The following is a 10456-nucleotide window of genomic DNA, read 5'->3' as shown; positions in this document are numbered from 1 at the left end:
AGTGGCTGGAAGGAAATGTCTTTGTGAATCTTTGCACACATTCCAAAGGGCTCTAAGGCTAAGTGGCTGCACTTTGCATAGCGTCTGCTGACTTCCCATTCAGAGCCCCTCCGGCAGGCGGGGGGTGGAGGGGTGCTGTGCTGTGGTTTGTGGGAATAGGCTCTTTCAGTTCTGGTTTATTACATGGCTAATTAACCAAGGTCACCGAGCTCTTTTATAAGCCTGCCAATAGAGACATCACTGGTGCTTTAAGAGATCTGTTTATTATATTGCATGCCCTGATAATATGACATTGATTAAGAAAAAAAATGTGGAGCAGCATTTACCTGGACCATTGTATAAACCTGCAAATATGGGAAACAAAAAAACCCTGAAATAATAAGCAATACAATATTTTTACATGTTTAATCTTAAAACTATTTCTTTTCTATATTATTGCACAATAATTTGATGTAGCAAATATAAACAACCGGAATTTATAAGCTGTTACGTTAACGTGTCACAGCAATAACCTGACTTACCTGTGACAAAAGATCTTCGGGAGATTGCCACTCTTTGTACAAATTACCATGGATCGCCTGGCAGTGAACAATTGGTGAGTAAGATAAGGGACTGCACCTCAGGATTATGCACCAGGCTAAAATAAACCAGTGTCCCTGAAATTGACGTGAATGCAGAATAGGTCTCCTTAATGCTGGCTCTGCACAGAGCCATCTTGCAAGGTGTTGTCACCCTCATTTAAGTAGCTAAGGGCTCTCTTAAAACTAGTGAGAGCACTTCTGTTCTTTGCACCAAGATTTCAGGTCAGAGTTCTCCTCAAGCTGTTCTTGGCAGGCCTGGTGTCCTCACTGCTGCTCCAGCCCTGCCTGTGAACACAGGTGTGTGTGACATTGTCCCTGTTTGAATGACAGGTGCAGCACTTCCCAGGGGAGCTTTGGCAACAGCTCATCAGCCCCACAACACCCAGCTTGTACCTTCCTCTGAGTGACCCCTCAGCAGCTGTGCATTGCTCCCTTCTCTTCTGCCAAGAGCAGCTCACGGAAGCACCGCTGCTGCACGGCGTATCCTGAGCATCAGCAGGGCATCCTTTCCTCAGACATGGGATGGGCTGCAGCTCCTGTGTCTGAGACGGGGAGTGGGGGTCACTGCAGGTTACTGATCCTGCATAAGAGGTGATCCATAATGGAACATGTTTGTCCATGACTACATGGATGTGGCAATGTGTCTCAAAGTCCCACCTGGAGGTTACCTGGTGTGGTTTGACCCTCACAATGCTACAGACTTGAACTGGAATGATTTCAAGATGATCTTCAGAAAGGTGAGGAATATGCAATCCAATCTTGAGTGATGGTGTGGGGAGCAGTCTGAACAGTCTTATCTGGGAAATGCCAACCTACACTTCACAGAATCAGAGTCACAAAATCACAGGGTATGCTAGGTAGGAAGGACAGTGGGTCATCTGGTCCAACCTCTTTGCTTAAACAAAGTCCCTAGATGGTTCTTGAATATCTCCAGTGTTCAGTCACCTGCACAGTAAAGTTCTTCCTCAAATGCAGGTGAAGCTTCCTGTGCATCAGTTTCTTCCTGTTGCCTCTTCTCCTACTACCTGGTACCACAGAGAAGAGCCTGCTGTAGTGTTGTATCCCTGTAGGGTTTTGCTTTATCTTCCTATAGTTATCTGGCCAGAAGCTTTTGCTTCTTTGAAGTATGAGCTGCCTGGAGAAGCTACAGGATGGTTATCCCTGCCTTATAATCTGATTAACACCATTGAAGCTGGTGCTGGTCATGGTGGACCACATCTGCAGTAGCCACAACCAGCAACAGTCATTTCTGTTGTCCTTAGAAGGATCTAATGCAGAACTAGACAAGATGCAAAGAATGACCAGGCCTTTTCACAGCCTTTTACAGTTCATATGGGAAATTGCATCATTACAAATCACTTCTATATACTTGGTTTCTATTCCTTCCTATGCCATTTCTGGTCTTGTTTCTTGGACACAAATTGTCAGAATGAAAAGAGGAAAAGCTCAGAACAACAACAACAACAAAAAACTCCCTAAAACACCCAACCCAAAAAATTACGCTCTGCCAGAATGAAGTGTCAGTAGGCATCAGACTTCTGACTCCATGAAAATCAGGCAAAGAGAAGATTTTTGCTGTCTGTCTCCTGTACTTCATCATTCAGTTAATTTAGCAGATGAATCTGGTGTTATATTTTGCTCTTTAGCTGTTTAATATCCTGTTACAGTACTTGGAACATGGGTCAAAATACCGTTCTAGCCATCAAAATATAGGACAGGCTAGTGACCTTGATTAGAAACAGAGAGACACTCATTTGCAGCTCTTCTGTCACACATAGATTTGCTTTCTCACTGCCAAGAAGGAAATTCAAGCACTTCATTCATGTCCTGGGTGAGTGAAAGGATGGAACAACTATCTCTCACCTTTTCAAAAAGGAGAAGAGTGATGGGTTCTCAATTTTTTATGAAACAAAATGAGATACATCTTATTTGGTCTGATTTAATTTCAAATTTCTATTTTTACTCACTGTGGCCTAAGTACTTTCACACGCACTTGGTGCAAACAGGCTGTCCTTTTGAGGTGGGGGTTGCAGGGTTACAGAGAAGGTCTCCACAGACTTGTGTCCTGACACATCCATGCAATCATACAAGAAGTTTAACCCTCTGGAGATGACTGTAGTAAAGAGTAGTTTCTAAATATTTTAAGCTGGGAGCAATTTAAGATACTGGCTTGTTCAAACTGGTATAAAATATGTTAGCCATATCAGGATATTTTTTTCTGTGATTTGTCTGATTGTGGAGCCTTGGATGTTCAGACTGAATCAGCACAACTTTTTTCATTTCACTCTGAAACGTCAAACCAAATACATTTTGTTCTTACTCATAAGTACAGTTTGAAAGGGAACCTCACTGTTGCTGCTACTTGAGATATAAGGGCAGTGTATCTGTAAACATTTAATTACCTACTTTGTAAAACCTAAACTAATGTTTATAGGAAAAATCAAACCATGATGTTTCTGGAGAGGAGCATGTTAAGACTTTGCTTGTTTTTAGTTTCTTCCAGCAGTGCCTAATATCTAAATGATATAGATTTAAACCACTTTCAAAAGCTTTTGGCTTGAGTAGGCCATGCCAACCATTTTACCAACAATCTTTTCCTTCCACACCTATATTTTTTTCCAGTCATGAGAAATATGCCATGTTTGGTATTAATTTTCTGTAATTCTTTGGGTAAAAAGGTCAACAACCCTTTTATCCTACCATCTGTTCTTCTGAACACCGTCCTTTGTACCTGGCTAATAACTTGAAGTAGTATGAAAATTTAAGCAGTTAATGTCTGTTCCCAGTGGTTCTCAAGAGTCCTTTTGGTTTTAGACACCCACACACGGCCTCTTTTTGTAAAAAGAGGTGTTTTTTCTTTAAGCCCCCATACACTCTTTGCTAAATCCTCAGTGAGCTGAAGGGTTTACACCAGCAGGATGGATACACATGATCCTCTGGAAGCTGCCATTAGAGCAATTCATAAACATGGCTAACAAAGTGGTAAAGGTACTGTGAGTTCTAAAATACCTCCTCATCTTGGATCTTAAAATTCTCCTAAAACACTGTTACTGCAGTTTTGACTTCACTATCAGTAACAAAATTACAAACATTATGTTACCTCAACAAACTGCTGGAAGACCTGTTAGGAAAATTCTTTAACCCTCTTAGTATGTAATGCCTGAACTTCACTTCTTTCAGCAAAAAATTATTTGAAAGGCCTCTAATCCTTCATTGTCCATCTTATCTGCTGATCCCAAACCCCAGGAACATTATCTATATCTATCTATATCTATATCTATATCTATATCTATATCTATATCTATATCTCACATATATCATTGTTACAACATACTTGAAACTTATAGCTGTGCTTGGAGAATCGCTGCATACCCAAACTGGGCTTCCTGTTGTGCAGCCCCAATAAATACTTCTGCCTGCTTTAAAATGTCCTTCTGCTGCCTTGTGTAAAGTGGAGGCCAGCAGTCTGCTTGTTGGATGGTCAAAGCCTCACTACATTAATTTGGCTTTTCAAAACACAGAGTTCACTCCTCCCAAAATTGTTATCAGGTCAGTATAAAAATTTCTTTAATGGGAACATTCCTGTAGCCAACACCAGAGTTTATTTGGCTTCTTGAAGGTGGATGAAAGATCTGCTGAGAACTTTCCTGAGACCTCTTTCAACAAACCCTTGGCAAAGATGCTTGGAGCTTCTGTTCTTGCAGCCAGAAGAAAGGGGAGCAGGAGGTTCTCTGTGCAGCTTGAGGAACAGAAAGGACATTTGGGCCTTTGTTTGCTTTGATTGTGAAAGGAAGGACCAGCTGGTCAGTGGTTTAATGCTGAGTCAGGAGGATTTTGGGGCTGTTGTTTGTCTTGAATGGAGAGAAAGGGAATTTAGGATTTGGTTGGACTAAAAATGTGTCCAAAACCTTTACTTTTCACAAAAACTTCACACAAAAGGAAAGTGGTGGTTAGGAAAAGGGACTGGCTCAACTTCTGGAGCAGATTTTACTTGATGATGTTGAGATGCCAGCATTACCTCTTATGATTGCCTAATTCTTTCCATTATATGCTATTGTTTTATTCTGTCCACAATTCTGCCAAGTTTCTGTGACTTGGGATTAATTTTTTTTTTGCTTGCACTCTGCCTAAATACTTGTAAAGAGAGGCAAGACTTCCCTGAGAATGATTTAGAAAAGGTTTTCATGATCCCTTTTTAATAGAAATCTCACCATTTTTATGGTTTTGAGCAGGTATTCAATTTGTCATGAGACATGATCTAGGAATAAGGAGGGGTTCTTTTTGCCCCATGAGACTGTGTGTGGATCAGAACAAGACAGGAAGAACTTCACCACTTTTTTCTGTCATGGGCCTGGTCTATCAAAAGTGGTGATTTATCTTAGGTATCTCAGTTTTTGCTTCTCTGATTTGAGATATGTGAAGGAAGTTGGGAACCAGAAAATTTTTTAACAGTGTCACTTACCATTTTTTAAATCTTTATTTAAATGTAAAAACATATTTAAATTTATTATTTAAATATAAAAATATTTATTTGAGGTAAAAGTGAACTCTTCTAAAATATTTCTGCATCCTTCTTTGCTACAATATATAAATTCCATTTTTGATGTAGGAACTGACCTACCTATTTAGCTTTTTCCTTTAGCCATTTTTATTTTATTTTTGTATTGCATGTATTTTATACTGTGAAAAAAGAACCTGTCTTCACTTGAAGTTATTCCATCTCCAATTACATATGACCATTTATCTCTGTATGTGTGTGTTTACTTAAAATTAAGTGTCTTCATGTCCTTAATGAGATTGCTTTTTGAAGAATCCTAAGCATGCCTATCTTAATACTTGAGGATAAGAAACCCTAATTCTTTTTGTTCATGTATTTGCCCTGAAAGTAGAACCTATAAAGTGAGAGGAATGTTGTTGACCCTGCTAGGGAATCAGCTTTCCAAATCCCAGCCTGAACTATGACAGGAAGAAATAAAAACATAAAATATTCTCTACAAGTTGGTCTGAACCAGCATATATATATTTATTTCTGCATAAGAAAAACTGATTTTAAAACTAGCATTTTGCCTTTGACTATATCATCTTATTCTTAAACACATCTCTTGACTAGCAAAATCCGTGCAGAGGCTGGGAAAAGAAGGATTGCAATTATGTCAATCTTTCAATCCTATATAAATACAGCCTATCTACAGAAGCTTGTTAAATCTCTCTCAGTTGCAGAAGTGGTGCTCATCAAGCCAGGAAATATTATATATGTTTCCTGGAAATATAACATTATGACCAAGCTCAAACTAAAGCTCACAATTCAAACTCTGACTATTGGATAGGAATTTATTAAAAATGTCAAAAATTATTTAGAGTAAACATAAACAATAATATCCAATGTTTATTGTTTGAAATTTTCAAGTGAATCTGAAGTAGTACAAATATTCAGTGGACAGAAGAGAAGAGATTTCATTGTATAACTAGTAACTGTTAATTATTTGTCTCCATGAAATAAAAAGAACATCTGAAAATTGTTTTCATACTCTTACTGATCTTGGATAAAGGCCCTTTTATGCTTTACAAAACTTTTTAGGGAGGGGGCATTTTCGTAACAAGTAAAATAGACAACTAGTTCTGAGACTTTCATTACACCACTGTGTAAAAGAAACACCATCCTCAAAAGATGCACATGGAGTACTTGAATGGCACCATTTTGTACATCACCTCCTTTCCGGGTACTTCACAGGTTCACTTCAGACTCTCTCTCTCTCTGGCTGCTGACCTGACAGAAGTGTTTATACTTTGGATGCTTCAGAACTGCCATTCTTCAAAATTGCCTGTAGCTCTGTTTGCTCAGTTCTGCATGCAAGGGGAAGACAGACTAATTTTCACCCTGTTATGTGTACATTTGCTTGTTGTTTGTATTTGTTGTACTTCTATTCTGGGCTTTCATCCAATACTTTTTATTAACATTTTTTCTTGGCTGTCTTTCCCATTCCACATCCTATTTTTAATTTATTTTTATTTTTAACTTATTTCAACACTTGTATTTTTTTAGCACATCCTGCAGTCTTTTTCATAGTTTACTGGAGCTGTTTCCTTCACAACGTTCCTCAGCAAAGTCTCCAAGTCTCGATAACAATGCTCCATTTAAGCTCTCTAAAGAAATTTTTTGCATCATAATTCACTGATGTAGGATCTCCCTGTCCTAAAACTTTGAAATGGAATGTATTCAGCTTAAAAGCCATTTTCTTGGCCAGGTATTTAGTTTGCATTGAACAGAAATAAGGTGCTAAGCTTCTTCAGTGGAGTCCTTTTCCACCTCCTGGCAGAGTACTGGGAAAATGTTGCAGCTGAGCCTGGGACACTGGTGATAGATTTTTGTATTTGTACTACTGATCTGAAAAGTCTAGTTTGGTTTCCCTTCAGATTTAGAAAGCTGGACAGACAGACCAGTCCAACATCTACATTTTTAACCATCTCTAGTTAACCTCTATCTTCTATTAGGCTCTCATTCCATTTCCTCATGGACTAGTAAGAAGCCATAGAGATTTGAAACCCTGTGAACTAGAAGATTTTGTCAAACAGGCAGAGAAAGATATGAGGTCCCTGTGTACTGGGGACTGTCTCAGCCTGGCATCTGTCTAAGAAACCCTTCTTCAAAGAGATGGTCTTCTTTCAACATAGCAACCATGGAGGTTGCTGTCCTCCACAGAAGCATTGTCCTTGTGACCTGAGTGGCTCAGCTACCTTTGTATGCTCTGGAGACATTTCCATGGATGGGAAGGTACAGATACTATTGCAGCTCAGGTTCCCCTCCTGTCCCAAATCCCTGCTTTGGTTGGCATGGGATTCTGACTTGAAGAAGCTGTGTCAGATTCCTGCCAAACCCAGGTCCACGTAATTCCAGCGTTACTGAAGCTTTTGATGTTGATTCACTCTTACTGTTTAATTAACTCTTACTGTTTGATTTAAATTAAAATTTAAAATTTACTGTTTAAACACTTTGCCTGTTTAATTACGGCCCCCAAATCATCTTTGTGTCCGTCTCCTACCGCATGAATGGATCAACCATATCTGCTTCAGTCTGGTGGGAGCCACTCTGTGCACTAGGGAGCACTAGCTAACAAGGGGGCTCTTCATTCACTCTCTCTCTGTCTCTTCAAATAACAAAGGTAAAGCAAGAGGACAAGAGAACAAGTCAAGGGAAGGTTCTGGAGCACACCAAGTAGAAAGAGTTGCACAACATGCATTCAGTAACCACAAGCAACTAAAGCAGGAGATAACTGAGCTGGCAACAAACCCACGGTTTCCAGTCACTAAAATGTATGTGAGAAAGGTAAAGACACGTGTTTTTAAGAAAATTCTGTAACTGTGCTGTGATAATTGTAGGGTATTGCCAGGGCAGGGGCTGAGAAAAATGCACAGTATGCCAGAGATCTGACAGTCAATGAGGAAATCAGGATGTAGCAGGGCAAATCATCATCCCAGGTATAAGATGTTTTTTCACCCTCCTCTTTATTTTATTATTTCATGTGTCCTGCTTCTGGTAGGGGAGATGTTGAAACACTTTGGGCCACCATGGCAACATGGTCCTGCTTAGCAGTTGTTTGTCCAGTCCAGGAGGAACATCATTGTTGCCCATCAAAAGCCTGACCAAGCTTAAGATGAAGGTATGAACAAACTCACTAAGTTTTAATCTGAGCAAGACAGAGCTGGTGCTGAAGAAGAAATCTGCAGGAATATGTATATCCTGGGAGAAGAGAGATTTGATTTCTTGGTGAGCATTTCCCTGTTTTTCCACGAAGCACTGGCAGTACAGAGGTGTTTATTACCCTATGTGCAATGTGAGTGAGGTGTGGTGCAATAGGCATTGCCTTACTGATTTCTGGAGTGGAGTATTTCCTCTTGCTGGGTGTATCCTTGGGGCTGACAGGGAAACCACTAGAAGGTATGCCAGCTGAGATATGCCATCCTGGGACAAGGCACTTCCCAGGGCTGTGTCTACACTAGCACAGCTCAACAGTACTATTGTGTAGAGTGCAGCAGTTAAATGGTTTGAAATCTACCTCCTTAATTTCTTCTTCCTCCCCAGGACAGAAGAGGTCAACAGGCACTTGAAGAGGGATTCCCCAGGTTTAATTGTTCAGCAGTTTCTAGCAAGACACTTTCAGAATGGGTTAATTGACCTGTGGGGTCCAGACAGGCTTTCACCTGAAGCAAAAATGGACAAGTTGGTTTTGTTTTGGAATTACACACAGTGAAAAGAGAAAACCATTGAGAAGCGGTGATTTGGTGAACTTTGTGCATGGAATTCTGTGCTAAGCACATTACACATGAAATGGAAATTGAATGACTGGTAACACAAGTTGCATATTAGCTCCTCACCTCCATCGTCTAGTTTGTTTTGAGCCCACAGTTTTAAAGATGGTATTAATATGCTGTTCCCTGTATTCCTTTGCTTATGCTACTACCACCCCTAAAGAATCAGCCTCTCAAAAATGGAACAAAAAGCAACTGAATGTCTTATCCCCACTGGCCATTCCATTAGATTGTGTTTTGGACAATGGTATTAAAAATCACTCTACAGCATAAATGTTGGCAGACAAATATGTTTTCATAGCCTGGGTGACCATGATGTCCCAATTTGAATAGGACATTCTGAAATCCAATAGTATTTCATGGACTCCAAACGCCAAAGAGTGTCAGAAAATCCACTCCTTCTCTTCTCCCTCATATTTTTCATTATCTCAGCTTACCCATAGAAGAGTCATTCAGTGTAATTTATTCTGTGATGGATAGACTGCACAAATCTGGTAGCATGCTCTTCTGCTGTGGATCATTACTGAATTAGACTTGCAGGCAGAAGAGTCTGAATGTAAGCAATGCCAAAATTTATGATCTATCATTTCAGCTTGCTTTGCACTTTACAACTCAAGCTTGTAAGTAGGTGGATCTCCAGTGACTTCATTCATTTCTGACTTCACAAAAGATTTGTCAAAGAGAAATCCTTCTCTTTCACACTGGTGGGAGCTTACAAACTGCAGAAGAGAACAATCTCATGGCAATACCAATGATCAAGAATTGGAATCTAATGGAAAATAATCCATGCATGTGCTAAAATTAAAGTAGAAAATTTTATTTTCTACAAAGGCAGAAATCTATGTGGAATACAGAAGTAGAAGTAGAAGTAGATGTAGAAGTAGAAGTAGATTTATTTTTTATTTTATCTGAAAATTTATTTATATTATTTCAACTGGCTTTGGTAAAGAGTACAGTCTCTTTGAGAACTCCAGGGCTACAGTGGAATTGGAGAGCTAAAAAGTGTTTCCAGCCTCCTAGGCTGGGATGCAAACTCTACCTGCCTTTTAAGTCTGTGTTGGATTGTGATGTATGAGGCCACTGTAACATTGCTTCTTCTCTAGCAAAGCGACTCTTGTGTATGGGCTAAAGAGGAGCTACACCACATTCTGTGAGATGCCCTCTGCAGACAAGAGGTATCCAGCCAGGATACCAGGCAGACTTTGCCAAAGCAAACAAGTGCAGAGATGCAAGTTGTAGCTGCATTATTCATGTCATGGTCATGAGAAAATTAATTTATTTTCAAACCCAGTGACTTGAAGCAGCTTGAGAGGTGCACTAGAGGAAGGGATTGAACACTTTGAACTATTTCATTAATTATTTTGGATTAGGAAATATTGCCAAGTATCATGCCAGGAATGTTGCTTCGCATTTATAAAATAATTCAGATTTTACATGTCACAATACAAAGATGTATAGGGAGGGCCTCTAACATCTTATGCAGGAAAAAGGCATGATATGTACAAGTCAGAATACCCCTAAATTGCTTGTGCCTGTAAATTTCTTTTTGCAATGAAACTCCAACTTGC

The 10456-nt window shown here is 39.6% G+C and overlaps 2 long non-coding RNA genes across 2 annotated transcripts; one reads left to right on the top strand and one right to left on the bottom strand.

Annotated features, from left to right (window-relative positions):
• Positions 1-261: 261 nt before the first annotated feature.
• LOC128804212 (uncharacterized) lies at positions 262-1184 on the bottom strand. The gene is made up of 3 exons (XR_008435973.1): positions 975-1184; positions 522-866; positions 262-344 (listed from the first exon to the last, which is right to left on the bottom strand). It is a non-coding gene; the product is annotated as an uncharacterized LOC128804212 (long non-coding RNA).
• A 6084-nt stretch (positions 1185-7268) lies between these two features.
• LOC128820851 (uncharacterized) lies at positions 7269-8740 on the top strand. Its single transcript, XR_008440986.1, has 4 exons — positions 7269-7353; positions 7742-7905; positions 8120-8239; positions 8662-8740. It is a non-coding gene; the product is annotated as an uncharacterized LOC128820851 (long non-coding RNA).
• The last annotated feature ends 1716 nt before the right edge of the window (positions 8741-10456 follow it).

Source organism: Vidua macroura, chromosome 2 (genome assembly GCF_024509145.1).
Source record: "Vidua macroura isolate BioBank_ID:100142 chromosome 2, ASM2450914v1, whole genome shotgun sequence".
NCBI lineage: Eukaryota > Metazoa > Chordata > Aves > Passeriformes > Viduidae > Vidua > Vidua macroura.
The sequence above is the reverse complement of the archived record's forward strand: the minus strand, read 5'-3'. Positions and strand labels throughout refer to the sequence as shown.